At 40.9% G+C, this 26,678-nt stretch overlaps 1 long non-coding RNA gene across 1 annotated transcript in view; it reads right to left on the bottom strand.

Moving 5' to 3' along the window:
- Positions 1–26,335, bottom strand: part of LOC118932494 (uncharacterized) — a 572,106-nt gene extending 545,771 nt beyond the window's left edge. The window contains exon 1 of the long non-coding RNA XR_005032802.2: positions 26,183–26,335. This is a non-coding gene — a long non-coding RNA (uncharacterized LOC118932494). The remainder of the gene's footprint in view (positions 1–26,182) is intronic.
- Between the last annotated feature and the right edge of the window lie 343 nt (positions 26,336–26,678).

Genomic DNA, 26,678 nt, shown 5'->3' on the forward strand with positions numbered 1-26,678 from the left:
TTGTCCTGCTTCCAGATCTGCACTGGGAATATCAACAATGCCCATAAAACGTCCAAGCAGGACATTCTGAGTCACAAAACTGATGTATAACTCTGCATAGCTCCCAGTAAATAATACCTACAGTTTTAATAATAACCAAAAGTCTTGAATAATGTACTCTAGGATGCTCTGCTTCAAGTTCTTTAACACTAGAGACATAGATGAGAAAACACTATCTTTATTTTATACACTATACTCATATATGAGTCAACCTTTGTTAGACTATATAACTAGGGTCCACCAATAGAATGCTTCCATTCCAAATCTAACCAGATTTTCTCTTCCTGTTATATAGTAAAAAAGCCATGTGTATCCCACAATGAAAAGCATTGTCTAAATCAATGTTTTTCAGATTGCAGGTGGTGACCCATTTATGGATCATAGAATCAATTTGGTGAGCCACAGTCAGCTCTTACACAAAATGAAATAGAAAACAGTAAAGTATATAATATGAGAATGTACTACATTTTATAAGGATATGTGTGGTTTCATAAAAGTTGTGTGTATATGCATGTACTGGGTCCTAATGTAAATTATTTCTTAACCAAGAGTTACATTCAAAGAAATCTGAAAGGCACCGGTTTAAATAACCTCATTTGTGGATATTGTTCAGAAATGTCAGGAGTTTTTAGCTCAAATGTGAAGTGAAAATAAATTTTATGAAATCTGAAGACATATTTTGTACAACCCTCTTAAAATCAAACACTTACTTCAAGCTGTCAAATATCTTACAGAATAATACCTAACAAATAGGATCAAAGGTTTCTCCCATACTGTGTTTTGTTACTAAGAATATATGGTCCAACTTCACTAAATGACAGATTCTCACTTGATTGATTTAGCCTTGCTATTTGCTAGCAATTATGGACAGAAGTCCCATTTAGTTGCATTGATCTTGAATTTAACTTAAGAATAAATTCAGAAGTTGAGACACAAAATGCCCAGTATGAATCCTTAACCCATAAAGATCCTTAAAAGATAAGAAAGCAATTATAATCCTCATGAAAAACCTACAGATGCATATGTTTTCATTATAGCATCTATGTACATACACCCAAACACCATGTTAGTATATACAAACTATGGGATATTGTACTGTACTTAATGAAGAACACATATACATTTCTAATGCTTGTGCTTCACTGTAATTTTCTGAGAAGCCAAAGAAACATAAAAGTTATACCCAATGTTTTACTTATGCCACCAAGAATAAGTTCTACCTGTAGAAATGGTGAGAAACTGGGCCTAATATCACACTACCCAGTTATTCCTTGCTCTTTGTTTCTGTATTTATGTTTTTGCAAATAAATTTTCTGTATTTAAGTTTTGCAAATAAAGTATCACTCATAAGTTTTAACTGAACTTGAAATAGTCCTCTTTTGAGAGAACTATAGTAAGTGTGAGTTTATACTTTATTTCATTTCTATCATTCCATTCCTTAGGTTCTTTATAGTGTTTTAAAAAATCCATAATATAATTCTATGAGAGTTAACATAATAGACTGTAACAGCTGTTATGGTCTATTGTGTAAATAAGTAATTACAGAATTTACAGACTATCATGTAAATATGTAATTATGGACTTTTTAAAATGTGCATTATTTACTCGATAGTCTATCGTTTACATATGTAATTATGGACTTTAAAACATGTATTATTTACTCAGTCTGTAACAGCTCCTTGGGACAGAGTCGTTCTGGCCTATCGGGTAAACATGTAATTACAGAAATTTTTTAAATATGTATTATTTATCTGATAGTTACAGATTATCACATCCATATGTAACCACAGATTTTAAAAAATGGTTATCATTACTTTGTATAATGCTTCCGCAAGTCAACTCAGAGATTTTTAGTTGAGGGATCAGTTATCCAAAAATAGGCAGTGAATCCATTGTATAGAAAATTTGCAAAGAAGAGTGATTTTCTGCAAGTCATCTAAGTAAATTTCAAGTTTCCCAAAGAAGTTGAAGAACTGCCCCAAAAGAACAATTCATTTTGAGAGAAATGCTTTTGTAATAGTCTCTAGCTTACGTTTCTATATTTCATTTTTCCACAGTTATCTATAGTACCATAATATTTATTTTAAAAAGCTAGAAACTCTTAACATATTTGGTTTCTCTAAGGCAGTGTATCTGGCATGCATTTCACCTGTTGTCATCCTTCATCTTCAATTATGAACATGTCCTTAGGATGATGATTTAAACCACTTGCCAATTTCTGTGGTGTAAATATTCCCAACAAGACTGACTTCAAGCTACCAAAGCAATATCACTTAACTCAGAGTGTTTTAACTACAGTCATAATTACTAATAGGAGCCTGCAAACCACTGCCTCTTAGGCCATTTCAAATTTCAGTTATGGACTTGTGATAACAAATCTTTTCTGCCACAGACTCTGAGGAAGTCAGAAACAAAAGCCCAGTTGCTCAGGGCACACATCAGGTGTTTAAAACTTAAAATTCAATGATACACTGTTAATTAAGAGTCAGTAAGAGACCTCAGAGTGACCTCTTCCCTCATTCAGAAAATGTCTCCACATCTTCTTAATCAAGTGTATTAAGCGGCCCTCTGGGAGTTGAGATGGGGAGTGGGGAGGGCATTGTTTGGTGTGTTAGATGGGAAACCAGTCTTGGCATAACTCATTACAATGGAGGTACACCTATAAATGGTGGTTTGGCAAGAATGTTCTAGCAGTGATTTTAGTATCAGATGGGTGATTGGGCTGGAGAACTTTAAGATCTACTCTAATTCTATGATGCTGTGTTTTGTGATTTAATAAATAAGTGAGATAAGGGTTAAATATATCACATCTCAAGAAGCCATCCATAGTTCCACAGTTGTATATTAGCAGATTTTACTGTCATTTTCAACTGAGTAATAAGTTGTAAACTCAGCTAGGTAACTGAGATCTCTAGAGATATACTATAAAAATGAAATTCAGATACTTCAAATACCAAAACTAAGGCTATTAAAGTTGTCTTTTATTTTAATAACAAATATTGCTCTGAACTGAAATTTTAAAAACTTTGCTTTAGTTGTTCATTCCAGTTTTCTAAGAATCTATGATTGAGTATTCATAAAGATGGAGTGTATATCCATTGGTTATTAATTATTTCAATTACCCCTAATTTCAAATACCCCTAATTTAGGGGAGAATAAATTGATCCCTTTATAGAGCAGAGATAGGATCAGTGTACATACATATGATTAATTCTCTATACAATAGGTAGTGCTATGTACATCATACTGTGTGGTCAATATAACAGACTGCCAGGACAAAAGACCTGTCAGGTAATTTCCATCCAAAGGGAACAAAACATTATGTACACTTATCTAAGATTCTCACAAGATTTTCTTTCATTTCACTGCTCAAAATACTCTGTGGAATACACTAAGTTTTAGTTATATGGAGTCTTTATCAAGACCTGGCACCATGAGTTGCACACCCTCAGGGAAAGACTATGTTCCCCAATGTTTAAATCCCCATGTAGAGCAAAACTCAAAATATACATTAGAGTATCACATGGCCAACCAGTGACTAGAGCTTGCCAGGAAGAGGGCAGGTGCCGCCTGCCAGAGGCTGCAATTTAATATCCTGCTATAAAAGCAATAGGAGGCTCCTGTTCATCTGAAACCTAGAACCTATAATAAAAACAGCGAACAATTCAAAACTGGCACGTTACTCCTACTGGCTTTTTTTGTGCCAGGGTTTTGTTTTTTTTTTTATCATGCCACAGTTGCAAACTGTGTACAGTCCCCGGAAACAACTGAGCTGTTCTCTTTGGGAGGTGGAACTGTGGGGAGTGAGGGATTTGCTATATAGAAAATTCAGTTTTCTTTGTCTTAAACAAATAAGTGTAATATGTATCTTGACAGTTATTGGGGGAACTCACTTATTCTGGGTTTATTAAAAGGCTGAACTACATAATTTTAGATACAGTAAGACTTCAACAGTTAACAAGCTGAGGCGCAGAAACAGGAAGGGAAGCCAGAATTTATAAACGTTCATTTCATCCAGGTGCACCTCACCTTAAACAATAAATGCATCCCAGGAGTGAAGTGAAAATAAAATACTTACAAATCTAATCATATTTTAAATTAAGTTGGGATATGGTTACTTAAAGGAAGCTTCAGCTGGTTCTTTGGTAATGTGGATGACTGACTTGCAATTTATCAGTTAATGAAATATGAATTTTTAGATGTCAAATTTTAAAGCATTTATATATGTGCATATGTACTTACAATTGTATGTCCTTATAAATATTCTAAAAGAAATATAGGTAAGATTAAAATACAGTGATGACTTTAATGTTTAGCTTGGTCCATATGGATTTTCTGCATTTAAAGGAACATATGAAATATTTGCTTGAATAAGGATGTATTAGAAAATGAAAAACAAAGGTTTCCTATTTAAAAAGTAATAATACAGATTTGTTTATACAACATAGATGCAAACATATGTAAAGAGAATACACCAAAGTATTAACAATTTAAAATATGAATTAAAGACCTACAATTTTGCTTCTAATATCTGCAATTTCTATGACTTGCTATTGCTTTTCTTTATTTTGCTATTATATATTTTTTTGTTTAGTTTCTGTTGTACTTATTTTACTTATTTATTTGTGTTTATTTTTTATTAAGGTATCATTGATATATATACTCTTATGAAGGTTCCACAAGAAAAACAATGTGGTTATTACATTCACCCTTATTATGGAGTCCCTTCCCGTACCCTAATGCAGTCACTGTCCAGCGGTGTAGTAAGATGCCACAGAGTCCCTCTTTGTCTTCTCTGATCTGTATTATTACTTTTAAAATAGCTTTTTCTGATTATAAAAGGTAGCAATTGATCTTTATAAGCATTTTGTAAAATTTCAATAGATTAATTTTTAATGAAACACCCACAATCCCAGTAGTAACACTACTTTTAGCATTTTTCTAAATGTCCTTATGTTTTCATGAATATTTTCATATTGTTGATATACATTGTATATGTCTTTTAAAGCAAACATCAAAAAAACACTCAAAGGTACAAGATAAAAACATGATTAAAGGAAAGGGGCTTATTAAAAGCAAAAAAAAAAAAAAAGGAAAGAAAAACAAAGGTTTCCATGATTGCAGTTAGTTATCTGTGAAGTGGGAGTGCCAAGCAGTAAAACTCTGTGTCCACTTGGCTGCAACAATTAATATGGAGGTATTTTCAAGGTGGGATTATGGGCAATGGAACCTCTAGGGATGGGCTGTTTTGCCCATGCATTAAATCCTCATTTTGTGTGAACTAAATGAAAAGATTGCAGTATGCTCTGTCAATGGTTCCTAGAGCATGGAGATGTCTCTTTCTTTTTCCCCTGAGTAAATGTAGTGAGATTTGTGCTGCATTTTATGGATGGAAATGTAAAAAAAGTGTGCGTTTTTTGCTTTGTTTAGAAGTCCTGAAGATAAAATCATGTAGGGAAATGCAGTTGGTCTAAGGATGTAACATTGACTGGATCTAAAATCAGTGGATTTGTAAATTTTGCTGTGTTTGGGGAAAACCTCTAACATTGCAACATCTCAAGGAGAAAGAGTTTTTCTATAGCATTTTAAATTAGGTAGTAGCTATTTTCAACAAAAGCTTGTTGGTCTGCTTTAAAAACATTTTTATTATTCTAATTTGAATTCATACGTATGGTGTGCTACAGACAGAATAAAGACTTGCTTTGCACAGAAACATTTGGATGCTGTAATACAGTCCAGTCTATGCTTCTCTCCTTTTGATAAAAGAAAGACTATTTGAACAAATAAATGCACAATACTGGTAATAATAAAAAGTCCAGGATGGAATGGACAGGAACAGAAACCCACAGGTCACTCATACTCGGTATAGAGTCCAGTAGGTGCCCAGTCAGGCTTCAGACACTCCTAGCATGCCCTCCTTAATGCCCTGTGTACATCAGGGAGGGCCTCACTGCTGCTAAATTGGTGCTCAGACATCTGCTGGAAGCCAGTGACCACCCAGAGATAGTCACACAGTCAGGTCTCTTCTCCCTCCCCTCCCCAGCCCATGGCTTAGATAGGACCACTTGTTTTCCTTTAGGGTTGTTGAATCCCCATCACCTAGGGATTCCTAGGACCACAAAATAATCATTTCTACCAAACAACTCAGAGACTCTTCATAATTAGCTCCACTGACCCAGTCACCTCATCCCTGAATTCTGGCATTACATGGAACCCACCCAGGCCTCAGAAATTCTGGAATCTAAGGTCTTCATTCATCAGGCCAGAGTTTGTTTTTAACACCATAGAATTCTTTGGGTTTCAGAGGAGATCTTAGAAATAATTTAGTCAAATCCTTTCCTTCACTTTAAAGTTGAGAAAACCAGGAAATTGATACAATTTGGCAGACAATTGGTTAGTGGCCCAACCATAGGTGGCCCTCCATTCCAAGGGAAAGGCAATACCAGTTACTAAACTACGTGCAAGGTGCTGTGCATATGTTAACACATTTGGTGCTCACAAACCCCTAAAAAGTAGTCACCTATATAATCCCATTCACAGAGTAAAGCATTCAGAACAATTGGCTAACCTGCCCCCAAACTGTATACTTTTAGTGCAATCTGCTGAAAAGCCATTCACTGAAATGGTCAATTTAACAAATGATGAATTTGAAGAATGGCTAACTTGCTGAATTTACCAAGAACTTGTTTCTTTAAGCTATTACTTTTGCAGCAATTAATATCATACATAATAGATAAAGCTTTGGAAAATTAATTTTTTTAAGTTTTAGGTGACTGTTTTTGTCTTCATGGCAATATTTTTTTAGGAATTCAAATGTACTTTGTCTTAGTGCTTAATATATATCAAATTTGAGGTTCTAATTACATGGCCCATTATAAAGCCCCTCCTGGGCATTCTTACTTCTTTTTCTAATGCTTATTGCATTTCATCTTGACTTTCTGCAAACTAGGACCATGTCAATGTAACAACAAGATAAAAACTTTCTGCAGTTTGTAAAATTTCTAGCAAAATGAGTTGCATGAGATGGTTCAACAGCCCTCAATGATATTTTCAAGATTTAGCCTAATTTTGTTCAGTTTTATTGCAGTTGTTAATTTGCCACGACCATCAAAGCCCAGCACTTCTGCAGCACCTTTGTCAATCCAAACCAGCCAAATGTCATTTCCTATGTTTCATGTTTTGAGAACTTTTAAAAATGTACAGAATATATTGCAAGTAATCCATTTGATTTTTCTGGTTAGCAAATCAATGAATCAAAAATGCACAAAAAGCAATGGGCCAAATTAAAAATAAGTCCACTGACAGAAACTCATCTTATCCTTGGTTTTAAGACAAGCACAACACTATAATTTGGAATAAATTATAATTCCCAAAAGTCAGAGACCAATTCTCTAAGAAAACTTGGAGCACACTGAATTGTAGTCAGAGCCTATTGACTAGTTAATGGACAAATGACTGCAGCAAAAATAAAAACTAAGAAGAGTTCAAACCAAACCAAAACTAAAACTTTGAAATATCCTCCCAAGCTGCTGCAGTCACCCTTACACGAAAGGATTTGCTATAAACTTCAGGAAATCTTAACAGAAGCAAAGTTTTGATAAATTAGTGATTTGGCAAATTGTCATTCCCTGAAGTGCTCCACAGGGGAATTGGGTTTTGGTGAAATGACTTTCAGAGAAGCAATTTTTGGAGAAACAGCAATTCAAGGAATTAGCCCCTCAGAAAGCTGTTTTTTGGTGAGCTGATTTGGTCACCAGTTGGGAAAGCATGGAAACCTCTCAACTGATTCTAAAACTCACAGTCTAGCCTCCACAGTCTTTCCAATTAACCACATCATTGGATGTAAAGTGGAAGGATTTTTTAAGTTCCCTGAAGCCAAAGCAAATAAATGTGGATTAAAAATTTTAGACCACTGAAGAAGTTCCCTTTAAGTGTATTAAAATAAGTATTGAATAAAACCTCATAGCTGAGTTCAGTGCAAACCTTGTACTACACATCCCAGTAGAAAAGTGAGATACAGTGATTTTGACTTGCCTAGTGAGAAAAAGCTTTCCCTGATATCAAGAACCTTAATTTGAGCAAGACTAAACATTTATATTCATATCACGTGGATCTGTCTGGCCACAGTTAATTTGAGCATGTCACTTTATTCCCTGTACAGAATATCTAAAGCTTTAAGGCAGATTCAGGGAGCCTTTTCTTCCTGAAACACAAACACTTACACAACGCTCTCATTAACTGGGACTTTCACATCTGCACTGAAGTGAAAATAGAACCTAAAGCTCTGTCCTACCTAGTGTATGTCAGATAACACAGATTAGAAAGGGTGTATTTGACAATGGTATTTTATTCAGGCTTTCGAGGGGAAGAGTTAGACAAGCCATAAACCCGAATGACCATAAAATAAAGATAACTGCAGTGATGTTTAAAACATATACTCAAATGAAAGTTTTAAAAATAAAGATAAAATTTTCCCTGCTACTCATTTGACTTTGCCCCAATTTTTTAGAACCATTGAAAAGGTGTGCCTTTACAACTTTAAAACTAAAACCATTTCCAAGTCATCTGGAGCCACAGGTAGAATTGGGAGTGTTTTCAGGGTGGAAGAGAAACATAATTGTTAGCTTCTTCAGGTTGAAATAGCCTACATCAGTTCTGCTCACAGAAATATAATGTTTGCCAAATGCATGATTTTAAATGTTCTAGTAGCCACATTTAAAGAAGTGAAGGTGAAATTAATTTTAATAGTGTATTTTTTAAGTCTCAACATATCCATTTCAACATATAATCAATATAAAATGTTACCAATGATTACTTTTTTTTTGTAAAAAACCTTCAAAATCCAGTTGTATTTTATACTCACAGCACAACTCAGTTTGGACTAACCACATTTTGGGCATTCAATAGCCTCATGAGGATAGTAGTTTCTATTTTGGACAACACAGGTCTAGACCCACCGTCTGACATGAAAAGGGAAGGTGTTTTGAAGGTCCTGGAATTGGGTGATTCTGTTTGGATTAGACTGGACTGTGGTTTGTTTATTGTCAAATTCTGCATATTAGACTATTGTGAGAATACAGACTGTCTTGCCTGAGGGTTTCAGCTCCAGGCCAGTTCACTATGATCTCAGTGAGACCAAGAAATGACAACATAACCTTCTTGAGGAAAAAGGTTTTTACCTGGCTTCATTCTCACAGAGGTAGGTAGAGCATTAAGATCATGTCTTCATCCAGCAGGCTGCGGGCTTGTAATATGTCTCCAACTCTCCCTCCACCCAGAGCCCTAGGCAGAGCTCTTTATATAGTGACTCAGTCAATAATAGCTTATTGCTTACAGGTGTGGAAGCAGTAGCCTAGCAGCAGGCCAGTTACATCATCAAGTAGTTTAGGGTCAGGTGAGGATTCTGGCCATAGGAAATTCTATTTTCCCCATCAGACCAAAAGAGCATAATCACAAAATCCCCAAATTCTGGGCTGTAATGCATATCCCAGTTATTAATCTCTCCAAATTGTAAAATGTTGGGCTGTCTTCTGGTTTTCTAAGTGTTTTCCTTTACATGTAAAGCCAGGTGGATAAGAAATACAGGAGTCCTCTCCAGTTCCCTGTGACCCACTTCCAGTTGTTCTGAGTACTCCACTATATTTCCTTCCATGAGATTATCAAGAGCAGTCATTCCCGAGTGCAGTTTTCCTTCTATTTTGACACACAGGGGAGAGGTATCTCTATTCTGAGCTTTTGCCCAAGAGATTCCCTTTCCTCCTAACACTGTGTGAACAGGGGTGCCTGCATCCCCACACCTCCATCACCTGACTCCTGATTACTGTCTGAATTTGCTTTTACTTTCTCTTAAAACTCCAAGGTCACCCCCAAACCATTCCAGACTACCCCCAAAGACCCAAACCCAATACTTTCACCATTTTTCCATAGCAAACATTATGGGTTCTTATGCCGTATATTTCCACTGTGGCTCTTACCCCACAGTGTTATCACATCTGTTTACTGTCCCTCCCTTTTCCCCACCTAGACAGTAAACTCCTGGAAAGTATCTCATTCACCTTTGTAGTTATGATCACCAGTACAAAATAGGTGCTCAGTAAAGACTTGTAAACATGAAATGTTGAATGGTCTACAGAAAGTATAATGAAATTCACTTATTCAAAATATAAATTGTTTAAAAGTATATGTCTAACATATTTTATAGCAAAAAATAAATTCAACAAATAGTTACTAGGTGTGGTGCTGGATGTTGATGCTACAGAGGTAAATGAAATTCCTGACTCTAGATGGCAGATAAACAATGGTTAAGATGAGGGCTTCTCAAAGGAATTGGAATATCAATCACCTGGGGAAGTTGTTAAAAAGCAGACTGATTCAGGAGGTCAGGGGTAAGACCAGAGATTCTGCATTTCTTACAAGCTCCCAAGAGATACTGCTGGTACAAGGATCACATTTTAAGTAGGAAAGGACTGTGGCCTAGGAGTCAGGAGACCTGAAATTTAGATCTGACTCCTGCTGTATGAATATGAGTCATTCCTCTAAATACTGTCAGATCTGCTTTCTCTACTCTCAGTTTGCCTTTGAGAGGAGAGTAGATGATGGCTGTGTTGTCTACAGACTCTATAATCCACAATCTGCAGAAGATGACAGGGACTAGAGCAGTGATTCTCAGTTTTGGCTGCTCATTAAAGTTACCTGGAGCTAAATTCAGAACACTGATGCTGGGACAGCCCAAACCTGTTACCTTGGAATCATTACAGGCAGTGCCCAGGCATCAGTATTGTTAAACTCTCAGGGCTGAGAAGTACTGAAGATCGTTATTAGTGGTACGTGTTGATTAACTCAATTGACTGGTGTTAATGAGGTCAGAGGTAAGCAAATGATGCTCTCCTGCCAGACAACCTTATTCTGTTGGCAGTACTTTGATCTTTTTTGGTACAAATACTATTTCCAACATTAAAAAGGCAACACAAAACACAGGCATCAATGTGTATAATTGTGAACAAGAAAAAAGCTATACTGATACCATAAAGAATTATTAGCCAAGTTTCCAAACATTTTTCAGCCACTACCTTGATTCATGAGACCAAAATGAAAACAGGGATGTTCTTCCAATGAAAAATAGATAAAAACAGCATCCTAGAAACCACTAGATATTTTTGCCTTGCAAGTGCAGTCTTATCCTAGGTTCTTATTAAATTAGCCTTTGAATTAGAAAAATTTTAATGAAAAAGGCCAAACATTTTAAAACTGTACTTCATCAGTTTTCAAAAAGGAAAAGATCCTTTGTATTCTCCCCACATCTCTTTGGGTTAGATTAAGAATAGAGGGAAACATCCAAACTTCTAATCTATACTTTTAAGATATCTTAATTTCAAACCTGTTGGTGTCTTTAATTTTTTTAAAAATTTTCTTGGTTGAAGTAAGAAAAAAAAAGATTCTTTTATCATTCACCTCAAGTAATGAATTGCTTTGAGGCACAGCAGTAGCATATGTTACTAAAATATCAATTATTTTTTCTTCAATTAGTTTTCACTTTGGTCAAAATATGCTGCTCAGACTTTTAAAAACATAAATTATTTGTTTAACAAATATATAAACAAATAGCTAAGAGTACACACTATAACCAAAACAATCTAGGATTTGAGAGGCAAAAATATATGATGTTCTGTTATCTTCAAAGGCCTTAGTATCTGTCTAAGGATATTCAACTTACATTCTCTGATAAGATAGCTAAAATTGTGAACAAAAGTAATAAAAGCTAAAATAGTAGCTTTAAAGAGTTCAGAGAAGAGAGACTCCAGCTGGAATGGGCTAATGGAAGGCTAAACAGAGAAGGAAAAGGTTTCACCTGAACCTTGAAGGATGCAGAGGGATTAGATCATTAGGCCAGAAAAAGAAATTCTATGACCAAGAGCATGAAGAAAGCATAAGATGGGCTCAAACATATTAATGAGACAAGTACAGAGATTAATCAGACAAGAGGGTTTGACCTGGGTCAGGTGAAAAGTTCCATACCATCCAGGCTTAGTTCCAAAGGGTTAAAGGACTATGAGCAAAGCAAAAACTAAGCAAATTGGATTAATTCCCCTGCTTTCCAGTGTGGATAAAATGAGAGATCCTGTGTCCAGGATTCTTACCTGGCCCTGGTTGGCTAGCTCACTGCACACCTGTGGGCAATACAAAGCCATTGACTCTATATAAAGAGCTCCACCCAGTGCTCTGGGCATGACACGGTGGCAGGGCTGCAGGAGAGCAGAGCAGAGGCTGGAGTGGTGGCAGTGCCAAGGACAGAGGCCCAGAGGACAGCTGTGCAGAAAAACTGTGCAGACAGAGGGGCCCAGAGGCAGAGACTGGCTTGCTGCATGCAGACTCGCTCTGAGTGAATGGGATTCTAGTGACTGACCTGCCACCTGGAAATAAAGTTGGGTATAACCCTTTCACCCCAAGAACGTTTTGCTGTCAATTTCTTTGGTCACATTGAATCCATAGTGAACTTGCCCGGGGCTGAAACCCATTGGCAAGACACCAGGGACAGGATAAAATTGATCAACATAAATTGGCATAAGAGTGGACAAAGACAAGGCTGTATAGGGCCAAAATGTATGTACCTGAAGGCCAGACTGAGGATTTTTAGTTGTAAGTTTTCTTATAGATAATGGGATAGTGATGAAGACTTTGATTTGCATGCTTGCTTGTCTGTTTCAAAGTAACACAATGAAGCCATGTTTTCAAGAAGACAAACTTTGAAGTCATGTATAGCACAAATTGGAGTGGAATGTAACTTGAGGTGAAGGAATAGATGAATAGAGTAATGCAAAGGAGCTGATCTGAACTGTAGCAATGAAAAGAGGGAAATGTCAGAGAAATTATGGAGAAATCATAAAAGTAGGACTTGGTGATGAATTAAATCTGAGAGGTGCCCACTGGTGTCCCACACATAAACTCCCAGCACTCACTTCTTCAAAACACTGAGGCCTGTTTGCTGTGAATCCCTGGGATCTTTGCCTGAGGCCTGCGGGCTGGCTGGGGGAACATGCTTGGCCCACATTGCAGGACATGCCAGAAGTGGCAGAGAGGATAAACCTTTACAGGTAGCCTGAACCAAGGACAGGAATTTATAGGATAAGTGCTGCCAATTCCTCACCCCTCCATTAGAATAACCCGTAGTTCTACACTATCCTTCAGAGTACCTCATGGGGTTAAACTTCAGTTTCCCAGTGGCAACTTGCTTGATTATATGTCAATTCTTGTTTTTCTTTTATTCCTTAACTCCATACCCCACTCCCTTATCATCATTTCTTGGTATCTGTGGGGGAAAATAGAAGGTCCTGTAGCCAAGATCCTCACCTGACCCTAAACTACTTGTTGGCTAGGCTACTGCTTCCACACCCACAGGCAATGAGCTATTATTGACTGAGTCAAAGAGCTCTGCCCAGTGCTCTGGGCAGAGGTAAGATGGAGGTGGGTTACTGACCTGCACACTGCTGGATACAGACATGATCCTAGTGCTGGACATACTGTCTTGCCAATGGGTTTCAGCCCCGGGCAAGGTCGCTATGGATTCAATGTGACCAAAGAAATTGACAGCAAAACGTTCTTGGGGTGAAAGGGTTTATTACCTGGCTTGTTCTCCTAGCGGTAGGTCAAGCACTAGCATCTCTGCCTCCAGCCAGAGCACTGGGCTGAGCTCTCTATATGGCATAATAATAGCTTATTGCCTAAAGGTGTGGAAGTGGTAGTGTAGCAACAGGCCAGTTACATCATCAGGTGGTTTAAGTTCAGTGAGGATTCTGGCCATAGGAACCCCACTTCCCCACCCTCCACCCCTCTAGGATTCTCATCTTACAATCTACACACTTTCAATCTTCCACAATGGTCCCTGTGCGAGAAAGCTGGAGCACTGTAACCAGATTCTACAACAGCAACAGAGGATAACAATAACTTAGAGATAATAACAAAAATTAAGATACAACAAGATTTTGTTACAGGTAACAAAAATTATAATAATCCTCAAGCAAGAGGAAGTTTCCAATCCACAAAGACCTTAGGGTCAATAAGACACATGTTTTAATAGCACCAACATAGGCAAATCTTGCCCATCAGGTAGAATGCATGCAAGAGAGTGGTCCTATGATAGGACTGTAGCAGGAAGGGGGTCCCTTCCAGGTCTAGTATACCATACTTTTACTCCTTTCCCCGTGGGGGTTACTGAAGGGTGGGTCTATATATAGTGCTACTGGAGGTGCATGCACTGGCCATAATGATAAAACAAAACTCCCCAGTAAGATGCTCCTACCTTCTGGCTGTTCAGAATATACTACTGTGACCTTTGGGGGCTACTCTGCTGTTATTCCAGGCATACACAGGAGACCAGCTTCCAGGCCTTATCCCCAAGGTGTCAGAGGAGCCAGCCATTGTTGATCCATGTGTCAAAAGGTTCAAGGCCACATCCACTCAATGGATGTGGTAATAGTAGTATTATTGCAGTTGGTGCTGGCAGCAAGATGTTATTCTGGTGGCTGAACCTCGGCTTCAGTGATTCTTCCTTGGTTTGTACTTGCAGTTGTATAGGGGAGGCAGCCATATATGTTAACATGTCTACAGGGCTCACGGCTGCATTTCAGGGTCTCTCATTCAAACGTTATAGCACAGTCCATAAATGGACTGACCATCCCCACAGACTATTGGTATCTGACTTTAGTCTGGAGTTTAACAAACCACTGTGCCTCTCTATCATGCCTGCTGCAGTAGGATTGTATGGCACATGAAACTTTCGTTTGATTCCCAGCTGTCGCACCCATTCTTGCAGTGTATGTCCAGTAAAACAGGTGCCCTGATCACTCTCAATTACCTGTGGTCAGCCATAGGCAGCAAAGAGACACTCCAGGCCTCTTTTAGTCATTTGCTGGTCAGCACAACAGGTAGGAAAAGCAACCAGAAGTTCAGTAGCTGTGTGCACAGAAGTCATGGCATACCAATTTCCTTCTGACACAGTTAGAGGCCCAATATAGTCTATCTGTCACCTGACGAGGGGTATAGAACCCTTAGCTATTGTTCCATGTTGCTGTGGAACTCTGTGTAAGTCCCTTTTAGAGCACATGACACACTCCTGCTGGGCTCTACAAACTTCTTCAAAGGTCAAAGGCAAGCCCCACTGACAGGCTACAGCCCACATTGTCTTTTGTCCCGCATGCAACAAACGCTGATGTGACCATTGGGCTGGCTACATCAGAGGTAGGCTTTCCTTCAAACCAACATATCTGGGCCAATTTATCTGCTGCATCATTTCCTCGGGATGCCAGTGACAAATGACCTGTCACATAGTATACTGTAATTATTTTAGTCTGACCACAGGCCCATAAGTCTTGCCAAAATTCTTGCCCCCAAAGGTCGGTGACCAACCAGCCAGTTGGCATGGTATCATGTTGATAGCCACAGGTTCAAGTCCTGATAGACAGCCCAGCTGTCAGTGCAAACAACTATAGGGGAGGACTCCTGGCTGATCAGAAGCCACACAGCCCGCAACTCTGCCCATTGGATGCTCTTTCCCTCACCATCTTCCATCCATATCGTCTCATCTTAGAATGGAAAGCAATGGCCCTCCATTTGGGGGGCTGCCCACAGCTGGAGCCATCTGTGTACCATGCATCTTTGGGTATAGGGGTTCTTCCCTCCCGATAGGGACTCTCTGGTACTAGTAGTTCAAAAGCAAGTTCTTCCTACTTTTCACTAGTATAAGTCACTGGCCCCAATAAGCATTGGCATTCTTCACTCAAGGGGCTACTAGAGAGGGCACTATGCTGCTGTAGGTAAGCACCCCACTTGGCCAGTGTAGGCAGTTGTGCCACACCACTCCTTGGCTTTTGGGTCCAGTCTCATATCCACCCCAAGATGGGATAGGTGGTTATTACCCTTATCAGGGCCATTCCAGTGATGGGTTCTGTAGCCAGCAAGGCATGATACATGGCAGCCAGTTGTTTTTCTATCAAAGGGTATCATACCTCTGCCCCCTTCCAGAGTTGTGACCAGAATCCAATAGGTTGGTGAGTTCTTTCAAGCCGCTGCCAGAGACCCCAGCCATAAGTGTCTTCAGTCACATGAACATCCAGTTCACAGGACCTTGATGGTCTATCACACTCAAGGACTGCACGGCCTTGACTGCCCATTTTGCTGTAGTAAAGGCAGATGCACATGTCTCATCCCAGCCCCACCTGATGCTCTTTCGTACCAATCAGCATAAGGGCTTCAGAATTTGTGCCAAGTGCGGGATAAACACTCTCCAGAAGACTAGAAAACCCAAAAACTCCTGTAGCAATGCTACAGTTGTAGGGGTAGGAAAGGCCTGGACTTTATCTATAACTGCTTCTGGTATCACTTTGGAGTTACCCAACCAGACAACACCCAGGAATTTGACAGACAAACCAGGTCTCTGAACCTTGGTGCTGGTCACAGCCCATCCTTTCTCCTGTAAATGTTGCAGCAGTCTAGGTGTTGCACCTTCTAGGTCTGAAAGAGAATCAGACATGAGCATGACATCATCAATATAATGGTACAGCTGCACCATTGGTGGTTTCTCCCATGTAGCCAAGTCCTGGGCTACAAGTCCATGACAGATGGTGGCATTGTGGAGGTATCCCTGTGGGAGGATGGTGAAAGTCCATTGCCATCCTTCCCATGTGAAGGGAAATTGTTCCTGACTTTCCTGCTCAATGTCAATGGAAAAGGAGGCATTAGCAAGATCTACCACATAATGGTATGTTCCTAGTTCATGGCTGAGTGTATCTATCAGGCCTGAAATAGAGGGGACAGCACATGCATAGGGGGGTATGACTTTATTCAGTTCTTTGTAATCCACAGTCATATGCCAGGAGCCATCTGGCTTTTTTACTGGCCACACTGGGGAATTAAAAGGACTATGGGTGGGCTTTATAATACCCACCTTTTCCAACTCCTGTAGAGTTTCTCCAATCTCTTTACGCCCTCCAGGCAGTTTGTATTGTTTGGTATTATTCACCCACCGAGGCACAGGCAAAACTATGGGCGGGTGCCTAGCATGTCCCCTCAGAACTGCCTTCACCACATGTACTCTCAGTCTGAACTCACCTGCAGTGGTCTGCAACCATCTACCCTGCAGGATATCAATCCCCAAAATATACTCAGGGATAGGAGACATATACACAGTATATTCTTTTGTGGGTAGATGCCCTATTCCCAAAGGGATCTGGGCTTGTTTCACTCTGATAGCCTTACCCCAGTTTCTATCTATGATAGTGGGGGTCCCAGCGAACCACTCAGGGTTACCATGAATCAGTGAACATTCAGCCCCTGTGTCTACTAGAGCCAGGACATGTTGTATGTTCACTGGGGACCAATGGACAGCTATTTCAACATGTGGCCTCCGGTCCCCCCTGGTCCTCAGGCCTCAGGGCAGATACCTTGACCTTCCCCTCAGTCAACCGTGTTCCCCAATCATCTTCTTGTGTGGGCTCAAGTGAGGTTGGCTTGCTCTCCAGCAGGAAGTATTGCAAACACACAGGCCAGACTTGTGGCTTTTTCTCTGACCTCTGCCTATTTGGTCTTAATGGCTGGAGCTGCTGCTCTGGTTTCAGTTGTTGCCATAGCTCTAGTAAGATCCTATTTGACTTCCCATCTAATTTCCTTCTATCTTCTCCTGCCCTTATTAAATCAACCTACATCTGAGTCCTCGTAACCTTCATGGGGCCCTTTAAATTCTTCTTATGAGTACGAGTACCAGACCTTATTTCTTTCTGGGTTCTCATTGCTTCAGCCTCTCCTAAGTCTGCTACTGTTTGTGTCACCTCGTTTATGGGATGCCCTAAGTGAGGGGAAAGAATGGCCACTAGAGACCCAAAGAGGGATGAAGGAGCTGTTTGAAGTACAATATTTCTCATCCCAGTAGTGAAAATCTCTTTATCTGAGCCATAATTCTCTGGACTATAGATGGTATTTCTCATGCCTAGCTCTCATAACACTGGTTGGAGCTCAGCATACATCTGCCATCTAACAGCAGAGGATGGTAGATCACCCAGATTGGGCCACACAGCACGAAGTGCAGCCATAAGCCAATCGAGGAGGAAGTGACTCCCTGGGGTCTGATGTGCATTTTGTAATCACTGCCTCAAGGAGGGCTGCACTGTCAGGGAAGACAGCTTTCCCATCTCTGATCCCAACAGAACAATTCCATCCACCCCTAAGTCCCACAGACGCAGGAGCCAAGCTGATATTGACTCCGAGGACTTTTGCCTAAACCGGGAGTCCAAATCCATCAGCTCAGCCTGAGTATAGCGGTGGACCATAGAGTGCTCCACGACCTGGGGAGGGGGCTGCTCCTCTCCTTGGGGAACTTTTAGCTGCTGGATCTTTATTTCTTTACAACCACTGGGTGTGCTTTCAATACAGGAGGGGTCAGTGCCTCCAACACCACCCCCTTCATCCTTCCCCAGCTCCTCCATTTCCGGGGCTGATGACACCTTTCTCTCCCCTTCCCCAAGTGCCTCCTCTGCTACAACCTTTACCTTTTCTACACGCCTTGCAGCAATGCTAGCTCAGTCTTCAGCAACTCTTTTACCTTCACCTCAATGCTTCACAGCTGATGTTCTCGTGCCACCTCCACCTGTGCTTCCCTCAGGAGTTCCTCTTTTTCCTTGGTGGCCTTTTCCTCCTTCAGAGCACCTGGCAGTGCTGCTGTCTCACTCTTTAAGGAATTTTTTACCTCTTCAATGGAACCTTGTTGTTGACATTCTTGTGCTGCCTCCTCTCACATCAATGCCATTTCCTTCTTCAGGGAATCCACAGATGTCTGCAGCTCGCATTCTCATGCCGCCATTTCTTGGGTCTTTTTCTGGAGCATGTCCTTCTCTTCTGTGGACTTTTCAGTACTGTGAGAAATAGCCAACCCATCATCTCTGCTGCCTAACAGGCACTCTGTCTCTGAAAAGACCTACTTACTATACCAAGGGCCACCCCTACTGCCTCAGGTGTCACCTCCACTTGCCTCCAGTCCTGGGGTGGGGCCCAGTCCTCTAGGAGGCAAGCCAGCTCAGACCACATACCCATTGGGGGACAATCCACTGTCTCCCCATTCACAGGGGGAACCCACTGAAGCATCCCTCCCATAAGGGCAGCCTGTCTTTTTCCTTGGTCAACAATGAACCCTGCTGACTTCCCCAATTGTCTTGCCAATGGTTTCATCCCCAGGCAAGTTCGCTATGGATTCAATGTGAGCAAAGAAATTGACAGCAAAACATTCTTTGGGGTGAAAGGGTTTATTACCTGGCTTGTTCTCCCGGCAATAGGTCAAGCACTAGCATCTCTGCCTCTGCCCAGAGCACTTGGCCAAGCACTTTATATAGTGCAATAATAGGTTATTGCCTAAAGGTGTGGAATCAGTAGCCTAGTAACAGGCCAGTTACATCATCAGGTGGTTTAAGTTCAGTGAGGATCCTGGCCATAGGAACTCCAACTTCCCCACATCTACCGTCATGAGAATAAAGCAGGGTATAAATCCTTTTACCCCAAGAATGTTCCGTTGTCATTTCTCAGTCTCATGGAATCCATAGTCAATCTGCACAGGGCTGAGACCCTCAGGAAAGACAGCATCAATCTCTAATAAACTCATGGCACTGGGATCCTAGCTGTGGCATCTGCTTCTAGAGGAATTTAAATTAATAGGAAGCATGTAGAATTAAACACTAGGCAGAATAATGGCTCCCTGTGGATAAAATGAAGGTTCCTATGGCCAGGATTCTCACCTGGCACTGGATGGCTGACTCACTACACACATGTGGGCATTATGTCGTTTTTGACTTTGTATAAAGAGCTCCTCCCAGTGCTCTGGGCGACACGGTGGCATAGTTGCAAGGCTGCAAGAGAGCAGAGATGAGACTAGAGTGGTGGCAGCGCTGAGTACAGAGACTGAGATGGCTGTAGGGGTAGAGAGGCCCAGAGAGAGACCAGCTTGCTGCATACAGACTCGCTCTGAGTGGACAGAATTCTAGTGATTGACCTGCCACCATGGAAATAAAGTTGGGTATAACCCTTTCACCTCAAGAACGTTCCATTGTCATTCTTTGGTCTCATTGAATCCATAGTGAACTTGCCCAGGGCTGAAACCCATTGGCAAGACACTCCCCAAAGATGTCCATATCCTAATCCCAAGAATCTGTGAAGGCAATAGCTTCTCTGGCAAAAGTGACTGCAAATGTCATTAAGGTTCATTAATGACCATGAGATTGGGAAACTATCCAGGTGTCCAATCAAATCACATGGATCCTTAAGAGCTGAGAACTGTTCTTCTCAGCTGTGGTTAGAGGGAGATATGATTATAGAAGAACAGTCAGAAAGATGCAACACTGCTGGCTTTGAAGGTGGAGGAAGGGGGCCATGGGCCAAGGAATGTGGGTAGCCTTTAGAAGCTGGAAAAGGCAAGGAAATGGATTTTCCCTTAAAGCCCTTAGAAAAGAATGCATCTCTTTTGACACCTTGATTTTTAGCTTAGTAAGACCTATGTCAGAGTTCTACAGAACTGGAAGATAATAAATTTGTGGTTTCCTAAGCTACAAAGTTTGTAGTAATTTTCTATAACAGCTATAGAAAATGTATACATTATTCTTAAATTATCCAGCCACTGAAAGTTTGAGGTAGTCATGAAAAGTGAAATAAAACAGATGACGTTGTCTTTTCAGGAGATGCTGGTCCGAGTGTTCAATATATTGACTTCTGTGTGTGTTCTTGACTATGTGATATTTGTAGTGATTCACAGAACCTTTTATATACATGTAGCTTCATTCTTCAATTAATTATAAGCATGAGACAGGAAAAATGTTTAATATTTGTTGTGTTTTGTTTTAAGCAGGAAATTATTGTCATTTAATCAATTTGTTAAATTGTACATGAGGTCTCTAGAAAAGATAATTTTCAAAATGTGCTGGTATAGAGGAAACTGCCAATTGATAATCAAATGCCATTGTCAAGCTCACTGTCTCTATCCAGTGCTGTTTCACCTGGACTATATTTAGAAGCTTTCATTTGGGAAGGATGACTGTGTGATACATGTGTTGCATGAGTATATTCTTAGAATTTAAAAATGGAGTTGTGCCAACACACACAAGACCTTGATATAAAAATTTTGACACATTAATGCAAAGCAAGCTTAGGTAACTACCAGTGCATTGTTTAAAATACATAATCCTGGACACACAGTTTTATCCAAGCCTATGGTTTTTGTTTCAAACTACATACCTTTGGAATATTACATGATGAATGTTTCATTATATTCTAATCCTGCAGTATCATTGGATTAGTCCATTTTTATCAGCCTCTGCCTTATCCTATCCTGCCCATACAAGCTTTGTAACATGCCCAATCCTCACCCCTCCTCACCAAGTAGGCACAGTAGTGACACAACAGAATCTGAAAAACTCCAGTCGACTGGTGAGCTGGATTTGGCAAGGGGGGTAGGTCTGTTGACCCTATACTAAGGGTTCTGGGGTACCACCCACACCTCCACCTAACATGAAGTCTACCTCTACCTGTCTGATTCATCCTCTGCCTGGTTCTGGTTCATATTCTGGTACTAATGGAGCCCAATTATGACTGGCTGGAGCATTGGCCTCTCAGAAAAGTTCTGCCACAGCCTGTTACCCCTACAAGGCTCTGCTTCCATTTAATCTTGTACCAGTTGGTACAGAACTCTGATATATGCATCTGGAGGCCTAGTGCTAAGGGCACTGTTGCTTCTCTGAAACCCTGCCTTCCCTCGATATGGATCCCACAGATGTGGCTCAGCCTTGCTCTGCAGCCTTGGTTAGGGTTAGAGGTGGACAAGAGTGAAGATGCAGGAGGATCATTTCAGCTGCTCCTTTTTGTTTTCCACAGCCTCTGACTCATAGCAGCCCCCCACTTCTGTTCCAAGCACCTAGCATACCTCAAAGCCACCTTTATGAAATCAAATTCCAATTTAAAAAAAAACAACCTTATCTATCTGCAGATAGTCAGAGCCAAATGTTTTGTTTTGACTTCTCCTTTCTCACATTATGTCTTAATAGGCTTTTATTAAACAAAATTTAAATAACTCACTGTATATATACATATATATACACATTACTCATGTAGAGCCTATGATCTTTTTATATATTACCAATTAAGTTCAGTCACTTAAGTGGCAGGACAGGACAATAAATGTTGCTGTCCCCTCTGGTGGGCTGTATAGTCCAGTGTTTCAGAAAGGCATCTGCTTACAACACATTTTCTAACTCTGCAGATAAGACACCAGATGCATATCCCACCTCCAAAAAAAGGAAAAAAAAAAACCCTTAAATACCATGATAATTTGTAGAAAGGCTAAATGGTTACAAAAGCTTTTTGGCAGGGCTTAAGAAAATGAAATAAGGGAGAAGGCAAGTGCAAAAGACATTGTATTTCAAGTAAGAATGGGCTCAAATACTTTAAAGCTAAAAATAATCTGTGTACCCTTGAGCTTGGGGACTGTCTGCCTCGGCAGATCACAATCCTATAGCCATACATCCCCGAATAACTAACAAAGGTGATTCAAGAGGATTACCTGTAGGTGCAGGCTTTCAATGCTGACAAATGTGGTTAGTTTGGAAGGCAGGTGTCTTCCACAGTTTTTATTTGCTATGGAGTATTTAATGTACTTAATGCTGTTTTAATTCTGTTTCTATTAAGATTCCATTTTCTTTGTGACTTGGTCTTGTGAACTGAGGATTTGCCAACCACAGTACCTTACAAGCATGTCATTCTGAGACATTCTTTAAAATTATTTACCATACCCTTCTCACCATCATCTTTTGTCTTTGCCCTCCCACAATCTTGCTTTTTATCCTACCCCCTCAGTCAGTGCTATCCACCCTAATGTTATCAATGCTCTCTTTAAATTCAGTGGCCTCTCAGGATTTGGGGGAGCAATCTTTTGTTGGGGCCCAAACTGTCAGGTTTCCTTGACACCTTTCTTGATTTAAATTTATAAAATCAAGATTTTAGAGATATAAAAATCTTGACTTTAGACATATAAAAATATCTTAATTCTCTATTCTATATTTTTCTTTAGAATAATTCTTGGGCTTGATTATATTTTTGCTTTTGCCTTCATTTCATTTTAGTAAATGTTTACCAATTATTCAATTAAAAACCCCTAACAGAAATTACTGCTGATTTTGTGACCTACCTGGCAGAAGAATACTGAGTTTTGAATGAAGTTCCATGTGAAGTAAACAATCTATGCAACTCCTAATCTATCAAATCATATGACTGGAGTATTAAAATTTCAAGCTTCTTAAGCAGTTTTCTCAGCATTATTGATATATTGATTACCAAATAGTGAGATTAAATCATTGTTGATACCCATCCCACCAGGATTCCAACTACCTTGAAATCTTCTAGAAATGTCAGGTACAAGAAAGAAGAAACACACCAAGGATTGAATAACACGGTCTAGAAATTGATTTCTAACATTTGCTTACAAATGTGTGCTCATTGGGGCACATTCACACTTCCTGGTAGGCAAAGTCTAGGCTTAGGCAAGGACTACAAAGAGCTATTCCTAGCAAGCAGGTTATGCAAACCACCACTGGAAATCTAAATATCACACATTAAATTTGACAGTCATTCAAATGAACACAGAAGAATAAGAGGGTCAGGGTGCTAACTACTAATGAGAAGGATGTTGATTTTAAATCTGTAATGTTAATACAGTGTGTATTTTTCCAATTTGATAGTGTTTCTAATTGGATATTTTTGTGTATGTTGCAATTTCTTTAACCAGATAGTATTTTGTTTGCAACCCAAAGTCATATATAGTTAGAGTATTGAATTTTTTTCTCTACCGAAGGATTTATTTAACTCTTTAGTTAAAAAATTTTAAGGCTCTGATGTATATTGATTAACCTTGGGAACTAAAAAATAAACATTAAAATAATTTCTTACTCTAAATTCAGGTTTAACAATGTGCTAACAGCCCATAATGAAGATAGCAGCCATCAGTTAATCAACCCATTAAGTTAGGATCACAAATGTCAACTCAAGTGCAGTCTACTAATTTACTGACCCTTAATGGGTCAGCAAGATCTATAACCCAAAGACTATCTTTCTGCTTCTGTTAAAGTCACTTTGTAGGCCAATTCACTTCCTTCCATGATTGTGATCTCTGACCTGGTATGCGCAGGGAGTCAACATAAAATCCATTTATGAGAATGTGCTTGGGTTACCAAGTGATGGAATAGCAAGCTAATGAATGAGTTAAGTGTTTGGGTAGACCTCTTTATGGAAGCACCAACTTTGTTTTTCTAATGACTGCACAACCATCAAAATAGGCCTGTATCTTGAGTGGGAGCTTCTGATTCCAGTAGATTCTAGGTTCTTGAGTTACTAAGGCTTGCCACCCATTCTCATAGCTGTCCTGCTCTGTAAGTCTTAATTTTGAAATGTCAAGGGGTCAAAAAGAACTGAGTGGCAAGGTCAAAAAGAACTGAGGATGGTAAGGTGTTGCCAAACAATAATTGTAAATTAAGTTTTGCTTTATTAACGATATAGTGGATTGGAGAGAAGTTGTTTTGGTGATTAACAAGCAAAAAATAGGTATAATCTGGTTGAATCTCACAAATGAGAATCAGTTACCCAGTGTTTGCTACTTTCAAGAAGGAGAAAAAAGTAGCATACCGTACTCCAGATGGGCCTTCAAGAGGGTATAATAAAAACTACAAATCAAACAGCCATTCACTTGAATTATATTTGTATAGAAAAGATATAATAATAATTGCTATGATAAATAAGAGCTTTTTTTTCCCCTTCTTTTCTTTATTTAAACATCAGCATTTTCTTTCTCTGGTGATAAAGCAATTCATACTACTACCAATCACGATGTCCATTAGCAACCTGTCAGCCATGTGATGTCAGAGGCTCAAAAGAACGTGTGGAAGAGATGTAACGGCTTGGTGCTGTTGCCCCGGTCCTCAGCCAAGCCTGTGTCACGGCTGTTCAAATGCCACTAACTCCAGTCCTGCTCTGACAGCTCTTGGCTGTGATTTTCCCCCAAATAGAGCACAGATAAGATATGAGCTATTAACTGAGGTTCTGGAAGGGGAAGGAAGAAAAACAAGAAAAGGCAAACTATTAAATGCTCTAAACATTTCCCCAAAAAAAGTTTTTTATTGGAAGGAAACAAATTAACTTGAAAACCTAAGGATTTGTTTTCCTCTCTACAAAGAAAATGTCAGTCACATGCCGATGGTGCTTGTAGGATTCCTGCAAAGGAAACCATCTTTCCTGGGCAAATAAAGTCCCCCTCTTTTGGTGACATTTCCCTCGGTCTTCCACCCCTGTCATCAGCCAACCTCCTAGTACCGCAGTGCCAACTTTAGCACAAAGACACTCTAAAAAGGCTCTGTAGGAGCAAGAGAGTTCCATCCTATGGAAAAAAGTGATCCCCGAGGCCAACAAGAGAGGAAAGATTTAACCTCTGGGAAAGCTCTCAGACTTGGGTAGCTTTGGTAAGGTCAGCTTTTGAGGTGACGTCTTGCAACCTTCAGGAGGGCCTCAGAGAAGCAATGAGGGGAGGAGGATGCCGGGGGAAAGAAAGGTCGTAGGGTGAAGGGCAGGAACGCGGGAGCACGTAGGCGACAGCAGGGGCCGCCTGCCCCGAGAGCGTTAGGCGGCGGCCTCTCCCGGGCTGCGCCGTCCGGGCCCCCTTCCCGCCCCACACTGGCACCGCCGGGGCCAGGGCGGCCCCACCCCTGGGCGGCGGCGCGCCCAGCCGGGTCGGGAGGCGGCGGCGCACGGGGAGCACGCCCCGTGGCCTCTGCCCGGACGCCGCCGACCCCAGGGGCGACAGACGGGCGGCGGGTCCCGCTCCCCACGCTGCCCTGCTGCCCCTCCCAGACTTTCCGCACGCCTTGCCCCTGCTGAAGCGACAGCAGCGGTGGCCGCAGAGGAGCAGCCACGGTGCCCCCAGAGGAGCAGCCACGGTGCCCCCGGAGCCCGCACGGAGCACGGCCGCACCGGGGGCAGGGGGCGGGGGCGGGGGCGCGGGCGCCTGCGGGGGCGGGGCGGGGGCGCCGGTCCGGGGGCGGGGCGGCGCGGGGCGGTGCCCGGGGCTGGCGTCACTTACCGGCCAGGGCGCGGGGGCGGTTCGGCCGACTCCTCGGGGCCGCGGCGGCTGGGGCGGGCTGTCGGCGCAGCCCGGTGCTGCCAAATGTAAACAATCCGCCATGATTTCTTTGTTTAGCTAATTGAACCTGCCGCCGTCTGGAGTCCCAGGCGCTCTCTCTCTCCCTTCTCTCTCCTTCCCCCCCCTTGCACTCTTTTTTATTTATTTGTCTTCCCTCCGCTCTTCAGTCTTTCCCTCTTTCTTGGGTCTTAGTAGCTGCTTTTAATGGAAGTCGAGGCAGGTGGGTGGTTGGTGCAGGGAATGCGGTGGTGGTTTTTATAAATACAGGTAAAATAATACCCAAAGCTCAGGCGGAGGTGCAATTTCTGAAAGAGGAGGAGGGTGTTTTCCTCTCTCCCTCCTTCTCTCCTTTCCTGCAATCGCCCCTTTATTAGATTATCTTCCGTGGAACGTGCCAGACAAATGTGGTGCAACTCCCAGTCACCTTTCCTTTCCG

The sequence above is a fragment of the Manis pentadactyla genome, chromosome 2, assembly GCF_030020395.1.
Source record: "Manis pentadactyla isolate mManPen7 chromosome 2, mManPen7.hap1, whole genome shotgun sequence".
Classification (NCBI taxonomy): Eukaryota; Metazoa; Chordata; class Mammalia; order Pholidota; family Manidae; genus Manis; species Manis pentadactyla.